The sequence below is a fragment of the Patella vulgata genome, chromosome 5 (assembly GCF_932274485.2).
Source record: "Patella vulgata chromosome 5, xgPatVulg1.2, whole genome shotgun sequence".
In the NCBI taxonomy this organism is placed as follows: domain Eukaryota; kingdom Metazoa; phylum Mollusca; class Gastropoda; family Patellidae; genus Patella; species Patella vulgata.
This window is the reverse complement of record NC_065883.2, coordinates 77,527,637-77,545,340: the sequence shown is the minus strand read 5'-3', so window position 1 is coordinate 77,545,340 and position 17,704 is coordinate 77,527,637. Positions and strand designations below refer to the sequence as shown.

Genomic DNA, 17,704 nt, shown 5'->3' with positions numbered 1-17,704 from the left:
AGTCCATAAGATCCTCGGTACGCCCATGACCCAGTAAATTAAAACCAACAACCCCTCCAGCACCCATGGTCCACAAGATCCGCCCATGGCCCAGTAAAGAGACCCTGAACTGTACCCTAAATCGTACGATTTCGTGTTAAATATAATTGCTCACATCATTATGATATTGATATGATATTTATTTTAAAAATTAATCATGTTTGAGTATCTATGCAATACAAGTCTGTAGGTTATTTGTCAAGTTGATCTGGCGACCACTTCATGAATACACAGCACGAAGGACAACATACCTCCACATAATCAAATAAATCAGTTTTATAAAAATGGCATACGTGTAATGACGATGCACATCTTGCGCATACATTATCGTTGACAACAATTATTAAAGGAAAGATGCTTTGTCATAATTCTTTGTTAGTATTTAATTTTATTCATGAAAATGTTACAGCCCTTTTTTAAAGATAAGATAAATATTTTATTAAGATTAAGATCCAAGTATTGTTTGGGTATAGAATAGTATGGCTGAGAGAGAGAGAGAGGGAGAGGGAGAGAGGGAGGGAGAGATGGAGAGGGAGAGGGAGAGGGTGAGAGGGTGAGAGGGAGAGAGAGATGCGGTTTAACGTCCGCTCGAAACAATCTAAACCCGGCATAAAAATTACCCGCATCAGGAGTGAGAGAGAAAGAGGAGAGAGAGAGAGAGAGAGGGGGAGAGAGAGAAAGAGAGAGAGAGGGGGAGAGAGAGAGGGGAGAGAGAGAGAGAAAGAGAGAGAGAGAGAGAGAGAGAGGGTTTAACGTCCACTCGACAAGGTCATTTTGGAACTAACACATGGTTCAATTTTAATTCAATTATTCGCTTGCGTGTAGGGGTTTTTAAAAGTGGGAGGAAACCGGAGGAGGCGGAGAAAACCCACGAGGTTGGACAGGCGACCCTACTCCTTGTCACGTACAACCGGTGAATCGAAACCACGCCAGTTGACTCAATGACACGCCTTATGATACAGCACGCACATACTAACCATTCGCCCTTATGAAACAACGCACACGTGAATATGACTGTCAACCACTTCTTGAAATCAATGACATGGCTGACTGACCACACGACATATTGTCAGTGTTGTAGGCATCTCTCATGAAAGGGTTGAACTTATTATCGCTAATGCTAGGTTCCCTCTGTAGTGCGATACGTGACGATAGGATTGCCTCTATTAAGTCCACGATCTGGTATGTGATGACTCGCTTGGGTACGTTTCGATACGATCAAAACGGTTGCTACTGATAAGACCTCATATGATCACCTCGATTACTCCACGATTAAAACCACCATTTCAATCGTACCACGAATCGTGATAGTGGGAACCTTGCGTAACGAGTTAGAAATGGACAAAGTTTTTGCAAGATGATCACCTCGATTACTCCATGATTAAAACCACCATTTCCATCGTACCACGAATCGCGATAGCGGGAACCTAGCGTAACGATGAATGACAAAGTTTCGGCGAGATAGGTGCCAAAGCTTTTTACATTGGATCAGAAACTTGTCAGATTACTGGCGTCATGTGACAATCTGCTCCCTTTTGTAGTAGATCCTTATAATGTTTTGGTTAATTCCGCTGAAAATGGGGTGACTGTAGTCTTTTGGGATTCCATGGGTATTCTGTTGATTGACTATCTTGCAAAAGGCCAGACTATCCATGGAAGATGTTATGCAGACCTACTGAGACAGTTGCGTGAAGCTATCAAAGTTAAACGACGGGGATTACTGACTAAAGGCGTCCTGTCCCACCAAGACAATGCCCCAGTTCCTAAATCGGTGATTGCCATATCAGCGATCCAAGATTGTGGCTTCAAGCTCATTGACCATCCACCTTACTCACCCAATTTGACCCCGTCAGACTTCCACCTGTTTCCAAAAATGAAATAGGAACTAGTCGGTCGTCATTTTACTAGTAATGATAACATTAGGTCAGCTGTGAACGACCTTTTTAGAGTGTCTGAAGAATATTTCTTCCTGACCAGTATCCCGGCCTTTCAACATCGTTGGCAAAAGTGTGTACACTCCGAAAAATAAATGGAGTCCGTCGATTCTGTGCAGGTTATTCAGCCAGCCCTCGTATGTTGCTCAGGGAATCTCGATGTGCAAGTGACTGGCTCACAAAACAGGGGTTCCATGGTTGTATCCCGCTGTATGAAGAGAACTTTCCCTTGGATTTGTTTCTCCTTGTGAGTGATGCGGGGCCTGTACAGAACGAATGACCTTGCGGGTCCGGTGTACACCTTGGCGGCCACGTTATAGAACACTTTGAAACGCAGCTGTTCCGATAAACGGTACCTCACAGTACACTATCTGGCGTATTCCAAGGGCAGCCGCACAGGTCTGAGAGCAAGTTAATTCTCAACGCCCCCGAATTTAAGAGAGTATTCTTGGTCATTCTATTTATTCTGGACTCAAAATCTAGGATTTAGGTCACATTTTGATAGGAAATCTTTAAAAAAAAAATCGAATTTGGTGTCTTCGACCTTTACCCTTGATTCCAAGTTGGAGGCTATAGAGACCAAGTTATTGCGACCGGGGATATGCGATCCGGCAGACGTAACTAAAGCGACAGTGGCAATGTGGTCTCTGACTAATATATATCATGAATTGGAACCTTTCACTGGTCTGTATAACTTATATTTTCAGCCGAATATGCCTATATGACGTCACAGAATGTTAATTCATTTCTATAAACGCGTTAATCTCATTCATCCGTTAACCAGTTAACTGCTCTCAGCCCTGGCGCCAGAATACATTTTGTTTCACGGAATGCATATTTAAATTTAGAAAACTTTCCCGGCTAATTACACATGTTCTCTATCTTGGGTTTAACGTCTAGTCAATGAAATACTGCTGTCATTTTGAGAGAGAGAGAGAGAGAGAGAGAGAGAGAGAGGGGGGGGGTTGGGGTGGTAACGTCCACTCAACACAAACCAGGTCATTTTCGGAATAACATATGCTTCAATTTTTATTTGATTAATTCGCTTGGGCGTAGGGGTCTTTAACAGTGGGAGTAAACCGGAGGACGTGCTAACCATTCGGCCATCCAACCCCCAAGACTAAATCTCTACTATCCATTTTATCGTTATTTTTTGTTGGTTTTATTTTTGGAGACACGGTGGCTAAGTGAGTAAGACGCTGACTCACTAGTCTGGCGGCCGCGGGTTCGATTCCGATGTTGACCGAAAAAGTTCATCGGGGTTTTCCGGCGTGGTTTCGCCTCGTCAGTAGAGCAGGACAGAGGGCCTGACAAAGACAACTGGGTTGAATGGCCGAATGGTTAGCACGTGCGTGCTGTATCATAAGGCCTGTCATTGAGTCAACTGGCCTGGTTTCAAATCCTCGGTTGTACGTGACAAGGAGTAGGGTCACCTGTCCAACCTCGTGGGTTTTCTCCGGGTCCACCGGTTTCCTCCCACTGCTAAAGACCCCTGTGCGCAAGCGAATTATTGAAATAAAATTAAACCATATGTTAGTCCCGAAATGACCTAGTTTGTGTCGAGTGGACGTTAAACCCCATTTCTCTCTCGCTCTCTCTCGGTCTTATGGGAAGAAAATCCGAGGTCTCATGTACACATTGGCGTGCATGTAAAAGATCCCTTGGCAATTGGCATTCGATATAAGAGTAGGACGAAGCGATAGAATACTGTATGGCGTATGTCCGGTCGGGGCAGAACAGTAGGACATTAAACCCCATTTCATTTCATTTCGTTAAATTTTAAATCTCGTCAACCGATGTTCTAGCGAGTTTATTATAGACTTGTCATGTTAATAAATGTCTAAATGATGATGTAGATAAGATCTGAAACCAGAAAAAAACCCTTCTCAATGTATCTTTAATTAGACAAGACCATAATCAACTGTCGATGGCATAGGATACTCGAGATTTTAACTAGATTAGAACACGTCGTCATTTAAAAATTTAATTTAAAAATGGGAAAGCCAGGCTAAGTCCCGAATGTACGAGAGCCCTGGTTACCACTATGCACACATCTTGTCAAAACTACAAATAGTGATAACTTGGTCAGAATGAAGTAATTTGAATGAAAATTTCAATATATTCATTTTAGATTATCGTTTTTTGAAATATTATAGTAGGAATGGTCAGCTCTTTATCTAAATCTTACATTATGTATCTTTAATGTGTACACGGTGTGACTTTTTGTTAGTCAGCCTGGCAGACGTGACACCACGCCTGATATGTGAAGGCTGGCCTTGAGAAATTATGTGAAGGTCATTGTGTACAATAGGCTTCACAAATAAACACAACACACCTTTGTCTAGAAACCAAAAATAGAATCACACGGGGGATAAAATAAATATACCTGGATGAAAATTGCCGATGTCATGAAAATTAATTAATCCTCGTTTTCTGCGACAAAGGGGCTAATGAAGTCTGTTATTGGGAGTTGGTTTGTCGAATGTTTTGACGCCTGCGCTTTACCTTCTATGATCTGTCATCAAATTAATTGGTGCATGTTTTTACAATCTGATTTAAATACAGATATACATTTCTTTTCGATTTTTTTTTCTACTTACGGTGGCCTACAGTTGTACTGGGAGGTCGCGTCAGGGGCCATACGAGGGGCTTTTGACGTCAGACATTGATTAATCAATCAGCGTTGACGCTTCGGGGCTTTACCCACAGTTCCGTGCAGAGCACACCAAGAACTCGCCGTAACAGACCGTTTGATTGACTAATCCCTCACATCAACTAGAAAGCCTGTTATATAGCAACTCTTTCAGATGTTAGTGTTGTGAAGACAAGTAAAACGAAATTTTGAACTATAAAAAACGAAACGAAATAGGATCTGTGTTGTAATCAGACTGATGTTTTTGCTCCTAACCGTGAACATGACAACGAGTAGGATTTCTCCAGCCCCGCCCCCGCCCCTTCCCCAACTGCTAAAGACTCCTTCGAGCATGCGAATTATTGAAATAAAATTGAAACATATGCTAGTCCCGAAATGACCTACTTTGTTTCGAGTTGACGTTAAAACCCATCTCTCTCTCTCTCTCTCTCTCTCTCTCTCTCTCTCTCTCACGATGGGGTAATTTATGCCGGGTTTACACGTTTGTCACATAGTTGTAAGTCGGACCCGATTTAACCTGTATACATGTCAGTGAATTATATTTACACTGTTATGACCCCCATCTCCAGTTTTTAAGCTCAGCACACATGTTGTTTTTTCACTTTTTGAAGCGATCGACAACATCTGTGCGCGGACAAGTAAGCGGAGGGGGGGGGGGGGCGGCGCCACTGGACGCAATACGAAGCCAACGACCAGCGTGCCAATATCAGTATGGGCGCCCTATAAAGCCGACTGACATTGGTTGGGCGTCCACGACGAGATTGGTGGGGCGCCCAAACAATGTCACTTGGTTTTATGGACGCCACGCCCAACATGCCGTTACAATAAGGGGCGCCAATAAAGCCGAGATTGGCCGACCACGACGAGATCATGATCGCTCATAATAAAATTTGTGGAGCGCCCATAATGCCGAGTGAGATTAGTTAGGCTCCCACGAATGAATGTGTATTCCTTCCTTCAAATTTTTATGATGTTCATATCAAAATACCATAATACACCAATATCGCAAATTCAGACTCAAAATTGGACTTTTCCGTCATTTTCATTGTTCCTCTCCCAAGGTGCAAACTCTATTTTCCAAAATTTTCTGGTCGAAGACCACGTGGATCGTTTATTGTAGGTCCATCGGCGCCCCCAGAAGCCCCATCGGCGGCACCCAGAAACCCCATTGCCGCACCAAGAACTCCTTGTCCCCCCACCAACATTTTTGGGCTAGCTACGGGCCTGTTTATTGTGTTATATGCTTGATAACGACTTGTGAAATCTTGTTGAAACGTCGCAGTAAAATAAACCATAGTAATTATTATCCATTAATAGTGTCTTATTTGTTTACTGCTGCTGGGTGTTTAAAGATACATTCCCGCGTACAAACTTTGTGATTTGATGATATATTTGGACTAAAAACATATTCAAACTAATTAATCTATCAAAAATTTGCTTCAATTCACTCTCAAAACTTTGTATTCGCCGGGGATACCTATAGCTATAAGTTATAAGCTGTTGTTAGACGCAATGCCTGTCAACTTAGCTGTAAATGTATTTATCATTACTTACTGTACATTTACCATAGAATTGATGCCTATTAAAATTATTTCTGTCAACTTCTTTTTCCGCCGTTTAATTGCAGAGTCTTTTGTACGTTGACACCCCTCAATGTACCCCAAACCGACTAACCATTTGATCAAGAAATAACAACCGCTCCCTCACTTAAGCTGACACACAATAAGCTGGCAGATAACAGTCGGGTTGCCAGTTAGTGATACCCTGATAATTTTGTCCAGTGCTTGCCCCATGGGCGTTATTCGGGTAATCCAATAGTTTTCTAGTAAGATTAGATGTCTATACTTTCCATATATACCAATTTTGACATACTTTTATTGGAAATAACCACCCGATAAATACTTTTCTGGGAAAGTAACTCAAAGTTGTTTTAAAACGAGTACAGGTAGGTCATTTAGATTAAAGAATTCATTGTAACAAACAGTTTAAACCACCATATCGATCGCCACACGTCTGTTCTATTTACATTTGGCGTAGTAATACATATAGGTGATGCCCTTTTTAATTGACTGGGTTTTTTAAATACTTTTTTTCCACATATTCTTCGGACACTTTTATTTATTTTCTTAATAATAATTTAAAAAAAAAAAGGTTTAGGAATTTAATTGTCAGAAAATAAAAAAGTTAATATTGAGGCCTCATTACCCCCCCCCCCCCCCGATAGTATCCCTACCAGTGATAATAGCAACCACGCGAATATTTACTGCTGAATAGCCGGGCAAGTTGCAAGCGGCGGTTCGGGATTGCCGCATAGACAGCGTGCGATTTCAGAGCGACAAAAGTCGATATCTGCCGACTTTACAACGAGAGAGAGAGAGGGAGAGAGAGGGGGTTTAACGCCCACTCGACACAAACTAGGTCATTTCGTCGGGGATAACATATGGTTTAATTTTATTTCAATAATTCGCTTGCGCGTAGGGTCTTTAGCAGTGGGAGGAAACCGGAGGAAACCCACGAGGTTGGACAGGCGATCCTACTCTTTGTCACGTACAGCCGACTTTACAACCAACAGACAAAAAGCCGACAGCGTGAATACGGCTTTAAGCTGTTCGCGTGACACGTTTTGTTTCTAAACCTGGGTATTGTTTTAAACACAAAACAAACAGAATTCAATCTAACTTAATCCCATTCATCCATCATAGAGACATATTCATCTTTAAAATCTCTTTCAATTATATTTCAAAATAACCATAAATACATACCAAAAGGAGATATTTATATTCAATTTATAAAAAACCAAAGCTAAGAAAACAGTTTTACATTCCAACGGGACTTCAAAATAATTTCACGATTATTGACTTTCAACTGAGTTTAAATTTGTTGATCGGTAAACATTGGGTAAATATATTTTAAACTGTAGACAAATTTTGGTTTTAGTTTGGGGGAAAAAGGATGAACTGATCACGAAGCCTATTTCGTTCATTCTCGTATAGAAAAAAACCCCTCCATGACGGCAGTTGGATGAAATAAACAAACGGTACCGAATGAAAAGCGGCAGTTGACAGAAAATATCGTAGCGCAGTGATTATTAAATAACAATTTGGTAAGTTTGATTTTGTTTTAGAAAGTTTTAAAAAATACATTTTGCCTTCTTTTCAGAGATTTGGAATCTATTGCAAACTGCAATATGAATCTCTGAAAGGTACATCGTTAATTTCCGTTCAGTATTTACAAAAATATGATGAACTGAAAATTTTGTAACACAAATCCTCTGTAGGCGTCATAAAACAGGCGGGAGCCACGGTGGCTAAGTGTTTTTATTTAAGATGAGTGTGTGGGTGTGTGTGTGTTTGGGTGGGTGGGTGTGTGTGTATGGGTATATTTATATATACATCTTTTAAACTGTAAATATCCTGTGAAATTATTCTTGTAGAATGAAAATAGTATTATGTATTTTGTACATTGTATATTGTGTGAATAAATATTATAAAAAAAGAAAAAAAAGACGCTGGCTCGCTAGCCTGGAGTTCGCGTGTTCGATCCCTGCATTGGTTCATCGGAATTTTCCAACGTGGTTTCTTTTTGTCAGTGGTGCAGAATTCAGGGTCAGACAAGGACAGCTGTCTAGTCGCTGGGATGGGACGAAACGGACGAAAAACCGAGGCCTCGTGTATACATTGGCGTGCACGTAAAAGATCCCATTGCAGTTTGAATTCGATATAAAAGTAGGCCATAGTGCCGCTGCCCGGGCAAAATTTCCCCTCATAGCACACTGTATGGCGTATGTCTGTCTTCATTAACCCAGTTCGGAGCAGAACAGTAGGACGTTAAACCCCATTTCATTTCATTTCATAAACAAGCCAGTAGCATTTATAATTACAGTGTATGGTTAAATCGTTTAAATCTGACTGATCCAAGCTGAGATAATTAAATCTTAAATAATTAATTTGAGTGAATTTAGCCATGAAAAAAAATGAGATAGTGTCCACAAAATGGCGGTCGGTGACATTAATTATAGAGAAGACTACTGACTTTTTTTATTTTCAAATGTATGAGAAGAAAAACTTTGTCTTATCCATCGGAACGATAAAAACCCGATATCCACCACGGTACACATTGGCATGAACGAGAAACAACCCTGGATGGTATAAATTACCAAGTTTTATTTATGTGAATCCTGCGCGTTTGGAAATGTTTACGAAACTATACGTCATGCGGTGTGCTATGTGGGAAATTTTGCCTGGACAACGCGTTAAAAACTTACCGGCCTCGTCATTGAATTCAACGATTCTTTTATTGCGTGCACGAGACATCGGGTTTTCGTCTCATCCGAACCACTAGACACTGCAATTTGTCAGGTTCTCCGTTCTGCACAACAGACATTGGGAAGCCATGTCCCAAAATCCCGAGCCGAGAAACTTTCTCGGCCAAATCCGGGAGCGCACCCAAAACCTCCATGTTTGCTATAGCGAGCCACTGCGGCACCCGGCAGATTTAAAATAAAGTAGCTAGGTCTCTAATTCAATATCATCCAAAGTCATCCATTGAAAGCACGAATTATTTATCAATTTAAAACAACATTGGTCTTGTGTTCTTACCCGGAAAAGATGGGCTTCCGATATTCAATATTTAAGACAAAATAAACATTTTACAATTGGTACACGGATCGTGTATCATAATGCCTTTCAGCGTCATTTGTAACAAAGGATTCGAAGTACGACGAGGCTAGACATATTCCACATAGCTGATTTGAAATTAAAGTAAAAACAGAAACGATTGAATGTAAATCAGTTTATATATATTCCTATTACATTATTATATAGTTAGGGAGCTAGGTTCAGGTTGTTTCGAAAATCGCGTACAAAATTTCTACTATGCCAGTTGTGTAAGCAGCGGTGTCTGATACTCTGAACCTTGATTCTTAAGTTGCGGGTCCCCTTCCCGTGGGGTGAGGGGCCCTACAAAACGTCGAAATTTTGCGTTTTATTCGACTTTTGCGTACAACGATCAACGTTCGTGCATAAGTCGACCAACCCCAGATGTCACCAAAACGCTACTTAAGACAACCCGGTCCTTCCTTCGTCCCTTAAGAACGCCCCCTTTACCTCCTTCAGAGATGAGTTAATTCGACTTCCGCGTACAACATTAGTTTTTTCGTTAAAAGTTTCCCTATTGGTCGACTAGAACGTAACACTAACTTAAGAACGCGAAATCCCCTTCTATCTCGGATAAGAACGACAAAAAGGGGGACCCAGGGGTGAAATGACGATTTAATTCCACTTTTGGTACAACGATCAACTTTCGTGCATAAGTCGACCAACATCAGATGTCATCAAAAACGCTACTTAAGAAGACCCCCGACCCCTCCTTCGTCCCTTAAGAATGCCTCCTTTACCCCCCGCAGAGATGAGTTAATTCGACTTCCGCGTACAACATTAATTTTTTCGTTAAAAGTTTCCCTATTGGTCCACTAGAACGCAACACTAACTTAAGAACGCGAAATCCCCTTCTATCTCGGATAAAAACGACAAAAAGGGGGGCCCAGGGGTGAAATGACGATTTAATTCCACTTTTGCGTACAACGATCAACTTTCGTGCATAAGTCGACCAACATCAGATGTCATCAAAAACGCTACTTAAGAAGACCCCCGACCCCTCCTTCGCCCCTTAAGAACGCCCCCTTTACGCCCTTCGGAGATGAGTTAATTCGACTTCCGCGTACAACATTATTTTTTTCGTTAAAAGATTCACTATTGGTGCACTAGAACGTAACACTAACTTAAGAACGCGAAATCCACTTCTATCTCGGATAAGAAGAGGAGGAAACACGAGTATTATAGAGCGGCTCTCAGAGCTTGGAGATGATTTAGCTGATGGCCCTGAAAGCTCCTGATGTCCATTCTGATTCAGACAGATCTATATTTTTAGTCTTATTTGTTCGTTTAGTTCCCGCAGTTTGTACTTTTCTTTCTATATAATATATTATATTACTATAATTCACCACATGTCGGTCTGTCCATCTCGTCATACCGCAAAAACGGCTGATCCGATTGCCACGAAATTCTGTGTGGGTGGTTACCCAACTTTGTTAGCATTCAACATTGTCATGTGTTAAAGAAATATGCGTGTCACTTCATTAGCATCACTATCGGTCGCCCAAACTCTGCCGCGTGGCTAGCCCAAACTGTCTACCTTCAATGCACGTGCACGTAAAAACCTTTCAATCTGGCTTGTTTGGGAGATGGATTATGACAGTTGGAGGACTCGATACTGCCACCGGGTACTTGGGTGAGTGAAGTTATTATGTTTTGAAATTATTATGTTATTAAAGGACAATATTGGTGCCAGTCATTATCACATATGTGATAGAACTGGTTAAACAAATTCCAAATATAAATTTAACAGAGAGATCACTGCTACTTTAGCTGAGTAATACAGGATTCGCGAATCGGAAGTGACGAACGCCAAAGGAAAACACGGGACATACCTCTGTATAACTGGCTGAAGTGCCGACTGATAACAGATACATGGGCGAATTTCGGCTCACTAATAATTCCTTCGAAGACCAAAAGTTGTTATATGGGACTGTAAGAGGATAGCTGACAATTCAATAAAGTAATTGAATGTCATTAGATAAGAGAACACGAGAAAAATAGAAATAGTCCGTACATTCCCTTGTTTATATTCATTCTATAGGGGAGAGCGGGGCTAGTTCGCGCCATTTGAAGCTACGTTACCGTAGACCAGGGATTCCCAACCAATGTGCCGCGGCACACAGGTGTGCCGTGTGATCTTCCTATTTGTGCCGTTTAGTTTGAGCCATACTATGTGTCTATGACTAGTCTGTGGCTACAGTTGTATGCCGTCTATGATTTGCCATGTTTTTTATTTTGCAAAAAAATCAAATATTTTTCATATATATTAAGTCGGGTGTGTCGCTGTTTTTTCATGTGTTTCAAGGTGTGCCGTTGGCACAAAAATGTTGAGAACCACTGCCGCAGACCATACTAGATTAAAGACAGTGGAGTTGGCTAATTTACAGCATACAGTAAATAGTTTTATTGGCAGGCGTATACAACTAATTTCATCTCAAAGTCACCATGTCCGAATGGGCGAACATCAAGCCTCGGCTGTATGACAGTAAGTGATATGTACCTACGCCTATACAATTGCGATACGGCACCGGTTTACTTATGCCCCCGTCAGACCGGGGTGGCGTCCTTACTGCGCTGCTGCGACCGTAAGGCGACAAGAAAATGCACAAGGTCGCCGGCAAACGTGAACACAACGCGCGAAAATGTCCCCAAAAACTACAAACTTGAAAAAAAAGTCGTATTCTCATAGTTTTACAGTTCATATCGCAGAACCTTGGCGTTTGCTTTGAACATGCTCAAAATAAACGCGGTGACTCGGCGATCATTGGCGACCTTGGTGACTACCGCACGATAGGTGGCGTTTCCAATACGCTTATGGCGATCTTAACGCGCTCTAAAAGTATTTTCCATCGCCGTAGCAGCGAAGTAAGGACGCTACCCCGGTCTGACGGGGGTATTATTAGGAAAACTTGCCGCTTTTAGAAAGAAGTTCTCAAAACTGCGTCGTTCGAAGCGTATGTAGACTTTTCAGTTCAAACTGGTCCGTGTCTAAAGGAAATAGGATAAACTTGAAAGAAAAACAGCTTCAGACTTTGAAATCTTTGTATGGTAAAACATTCTTTAAATGCCTCGTCATGGGCAACGGCGTTGGTAATCCGGAACTTGAAAGTAGTCCCAATGGCGGACTTCGTCATACAGCCGAGGCTAGATGTAGGGTACTGGAATCTTCTGAGGTTTGGCCGAGTGGGCGCGAGATATGAATGGGGTCGGACTAACCTCGCTTTCCCCTACCTTATAAAAACATAGTAATGTACGGACTTTTTTTGTTTTTCTTTCGTGTTCTCTTATCCACTGGCAGTCAATTCTTTTTATAAATTGCTAGATATCCTCTCACAGTCTCACACAACAACTTTTAGTCTTCGAAGGAATTATTAGTGAGCAGAAATTCGCCCATGTATCTGTTATCAGTCGGCACTTCAGCCAGTTATATAGAGGTATGTCTCGTGTTTTCCTTTGGCGTTCGTCACTTCCGATTCAGAAATCCTGTATAACTCAGCTATCGTAGCAATGATCTCTGAGTTGTAATTATATTTGAACGTGTTTAATTAGTTCTATCACATATGTGTTAATGACTGGCACCAATATTGTCCTTTAACTTTGGTGTCTTGGGTTCCTCTGTGCAGGATTCGTGTATTTTACTCATCGTTGTATGTTTTGTTAGTATGAGTAAATTCATGTAGAAATGTTGACTAATTTTACAGGTCCCGTTTATGTGCCTACTAATAGATGATGTGTTAAATCACTGCTGGTACCGTCGATGAATATTGAACAGTGTTCTGGAATGGTATCGTCTATGAATAGTCGCCGATAAATGGTATCGTCGATGTATTGTCTTGCCGATGGGTGGACTTTAACGTCATAATGTATTCAGTGCGCGCACTTAAGAAAGAATTGTCATATTATTGTATATTGTATTATATACTGAGCGCCATGGAAAACCATCACTTTTTTCCAAAATATTTTATTACTAGGTGGTTTTGTATGTATAATATTATGCAATACTATGAACTATTGTTTCACACAATGCTCCCAAACGCAAAAAATATCGGCCCGTGTGCACAAAAAAAAAATTGCACGAGATGCACATGAAAAACCAAATATTCACGTGCAGCATTGTGTTTGAGCCCTTTAAAAGAATGTTTTCAACTTAATGTGCAGTACATGACATGTGAAACGTCAATCTGTCGTAATTTGTTGTTGGACGTGTGAAGGAATCGAGCTAGAGATGCCGCGACTTACTGAAAATCAACGGAATGAAGCCATGGGAATGTCCAGGGCTGGCATGTCTACACGTGCTATTGCCAGACACTTCAATTGTCATCAGTCCACTATTGTAAGGTTGGTGGAACGTGTTCGAGTTACTGGATCAACACGTGACCGTCAACGTCCTGGTCCACAACGCGTTACAACCCAGACTCAAGACCGCTACATCCGGGTCACTCATCTGCGTAACAGATTCCGCCCAGCGACTTGAACAGGTGCAGCAGTCGTCGGAAGACAAGGACCAGTGCCAACGCCGTAAGACGTCGTCTAAGAGAAGTAGGACTCCGTGCACGACGACCTTATGTTGGAGCTATCCCCAGGGATCATCACCGTCAGCGGCGTTTGATATGAGCTCAAGGACACCAGACATGGAGAAGAGTAGACTGGCAAAGTGTGCTCTTCAGTGATGAGAGTCGCTTTCATCTTTTATCACGCTGATGGACGTCAACGTGTGTGGAGACGTCTTGGGGAACGTCTTGCAGACTGCTGCGTTTTCGAAACGAATCGATGGGGTGGGGGAAGTGTAATGGTGTGGGGAGGCTTCACATTTCATCACCGGACCGCCCTACACATTTGCAGGGGTCGCGTTAATGCTGTAGCCTACCGTGATGATGTCTTGCAACCAATTGTTCCGATGTTTCGAGCGCACCCACAACTTCAGCACTTCCAACAGGGTAATGCACGTCCGCATACCGCGGGGGGGGGGGGTAAAGGGGGTGTTCTTAAGGGACGAATGAGGGGTCGGGGGTCTTCGTAAGTAGTGTTTTTGATGACATCTGATGCTGGTCGACTTGTGCACGAAAGTTGATCGTTGTACGCAAGTCAAATAAAACGCAAAATTTCGACGTTTTGTAGGGCCCCTCACCCCCACGGGAAGGGGACCCGCAACACAAGAATCGAGGTTCACGGTATCAGACACCGCTGCCCACACATCTGGCATAGTAGAAATTTTGTACGCGATTTTCGAAACAACCTGAACCTAGCTCCCTAACTAATATGCGTTACGACCCATTTGTGTCAATATTAGCGATTTAGCTCCTTTAAATTTTTAATGTTATGGATGTATTGTGGCTCTAATATTATTTTAAAGTCATGTATTTTTGCTTTTCAGATTTAAATGAAGACCTCTCTAGTGGTATGTGTTCTGATGATGAGTTATCTGCCCTTGACAGATGGCGGATGGTTTTTCAGAAGCATACTGGATAAATTCTGCCCTATCGTTTGTCCTAAAGTCTGTAAAATATTTGACGGACCAATCGGGTCGGTTGTTTGTAAACTGGTCTGTAGTCTGGGATGTGGTCGACAAAAAAGACACATCGCTTACGTAAGTGAATTAAATCAAAAGTCCGCCATGTCCGTCTTTTCCCTCGCCTGGGCTTATGAAGACGGGCATAATATCATCCAGTGTTCTATTATAGAGATATTTTGCCAGGGCAGCGGCGTTTCTGCCCACTCTTCATTGAATTTCAACAATCAGGGGTTCATTTTCGTGCATCCCGGTTTTTGTACCATACGAAGTACTAGACCCTTTTCCTTGACAGGACGCCACCACTGACATTGTGAAAGCAAACTAAATAGTTAGCCAGCGCCACCGTGCTTTTAAATATTTTTGTGATGCCAGAGAATATCCTGAAACTGCTTTGCTAATTGATTTATCAAAAATGACGCATATTCGTTATTACATGTAAAATATGGTCTGAGAACTTTCACATTTTTAAGGATGCCCGAACCTACCATACTCACCGATTCCTCCTCCATCCATCACTGGTGTTTCTAGGTACGCCCGAACCTACCATACACACCGATTCCAACTCCATCCATCACTGGTTAGTGCTAAATGATAAGGCCAGTTCAATTTTTCGTCGTAGTTTACCAGATGTAAACAGAGCTGGCGCTAATCCCAACCCTAACTCTAACCCTGGACCTAGCCTCAAAGCTTACTCTAACCCTACATCTCAGCGACCTTATCAAAAATTGAGCTGACCTTAACAAAAAGATTTAACCATCCATCCGTGGTGTTTCTCGCCACTTTTTGAAACATCTTATCCACCATGCGCATGTCATGTGTTGTTCAGATATTTACTTTGTATTCATTTTTTTTCAGTCGACCCAAGGTCACGTGATTCCACTAGCCAATCGTTTGGATGCCTTTGATATAGATGACGATGGTTTCGTATCAAAGAAAGAATTTGGTATCGCGATAAACGATGACGAATCGAACGATGATTTCAACAAGGCCTTTTACATAGCAGATAAAAACGGTGAGTTTCTGTTTTTACATTACATCTCGAGGGAGCTGAAACAATCCATACGTGACTATTTTGTGAGCCATGCGCACGTCTAGGCTATTACCTGGTTGTTCAAAATGGCGGTCAAATCTATTTACCAAGGCCACTTGCAGATTTCCTCAAGGTCACTAGATGTAAACAGGGTTAGGGGGCAGATGATTGTTGATGAGCGTTGTGGGTTAGGGTTAGGGTAAGGCTTAGGGCTAGGTCTTGGGTTTGGATTTCGATTAGCTTTAGCTCTGTTTACATAACGTGACCTTGAGAAAATCTGTAGATGGCCTTGGTAAATAGATCTAATATCTAAATGGCAATACTTCCAGTTCCCAATATTGTAGTCTCGATTACCACAAAGGATCAACGTGACTGAGCTGAAATGCCTTTTTTGAAGCCGCTTCCCGTAGGGAGCAGTAGCCCTGTAAATCAGTGGAATTTTCAATTCGTCATACCTTTGTGAATATTAAACAGAAATGAGCCATTTTTAGACTTGTATTCCTTTTAGAGATTCAACTTTGAAAAGACTGTAAGGAATTATATGACATTAAAATACAGATGTGACGTCATCCTTTGATGGTGAGTCACCATTGGTGACGTACCATTATTTCAATGGCAGTAAAATCTCACACGACGTCTTTAAATTACTCATTTGGTTTCTCTTGTATTTTTACTTGATTCAGCTCGTTCTGCTTCCCCTTTAAATATATGCTACTATTCGATACGGGGGTTGGGTGGCCGAATGGTTAGCGCTTGTGTGCTGTATCATTGGGTCTGTCATTGATTCAGCTGCCGTGGTTTCGATTACCCGGTTGTACGTGACAAGGAGTAGGGTCGTCTGTCCAACTGTGTGGGTTAATTTTCTCCGGGTCTTCTGGTTTCCTCTCACTGCTAAAGACCCCTTGAACCATATGTTAGTCCAGAAATAGCATACTTTGTGTCGAGTGGAAATTAAACCCCATTTCTTTCTCTCTTCCATACACTTTCAGGTGACGGTAAACTGACGCCATCAGAATTATATAAAGGGCCGTTTTTATTTGAGTTGGATCTTGATGGTACCAACAGTAAGTACGCATAACTCTAACTCATTATTCTCCACAAACATGAACTAGAATTCAATATCGGTCCATTTTACTCAGTATTGATGTTGTATTGCCGTAACCTTGAGGAAATCTCCTGGTGACCTTGGTAAAAAGATCTATCTCCCCCCTCCCCCAATGGCAATACCTTCAGTTCGACATATTGTAGTCTCGATTACCACGAAGGATTAAAGTGAATCGGGGCAAAATATTGATATTGTCTTGCCGTGAAAATGTGATTCCCCTAATATCAAATATTTAAGACACAATAGATATTGTAAAACCAGTACACGACGCCGTGTACTCGATTTGTAACGAGTAGACTTTATGAATAAAGTCAAATATATCCCACAAGTCCAATATATAAACTGTTTAAATGGCATTTAGTAATTGGACTGGAGGATACAGGTCACAATTCTATAGGTCAAATATATCCCACAAGTCAATGCGGAAGTAATTAAAAATGGTTGATCCACCAACGACAAAACGAAAAAGAGATAAACGTATAGACAGGACTAACCAGACCCAAATGACTTTAACTGCACGCTGTTAGTGTTTGTATAATTTATTGTTATCCTTTCAGCTCTGTATTGCCAGAATCTGTTGAATTCCAGTCGGTCTACCTACCGTTAGTTATTTGGACTTGAAAACTGTTTATTTATAGTCGTAGGGAATAAATATTTGAATTTGTTTACAGTTGTCTTTAGTGTATTTAACATGGGGTACCTTCTCTAAATGGGGGGGGGGGGGGGTGGAGAATGTCCAAGGGCGTAAAAGATCTGTTGACATTTGGAATTCGACA

General features: G+C 41.6%; 1 long non-coding RNA gene across 2 annotated transcripts; it reads left to right on the top strand.

Annotated features, from left to right (window-relative positions):
* Positions 1–7,544: 7,544 nt before the first annotated feature.
* Positions 7,545–17,594, top strand: LOC126822635 (uncharacterized). Of its 2 annotated transcripts, none has more exons than XR_007680906.2 (5): positions 7,545–7,729; positions 14,656–14,868; positions 15,649–15,805; positions 16,813–16,887; positions 17,486–17,594. It is a non-coding gene; the product is annotated as an uncharacterized LOC126822635 (long non-coding RNA). The 2 variants fall into 2 exon arrangements; XR_007680907.2 differs by lacking the exon at positions 7,545–7,729 and adding an exon at positions 10,891–10,914.
* Positions 17,595–17,704: the final 110 nt, after the last annotated feature.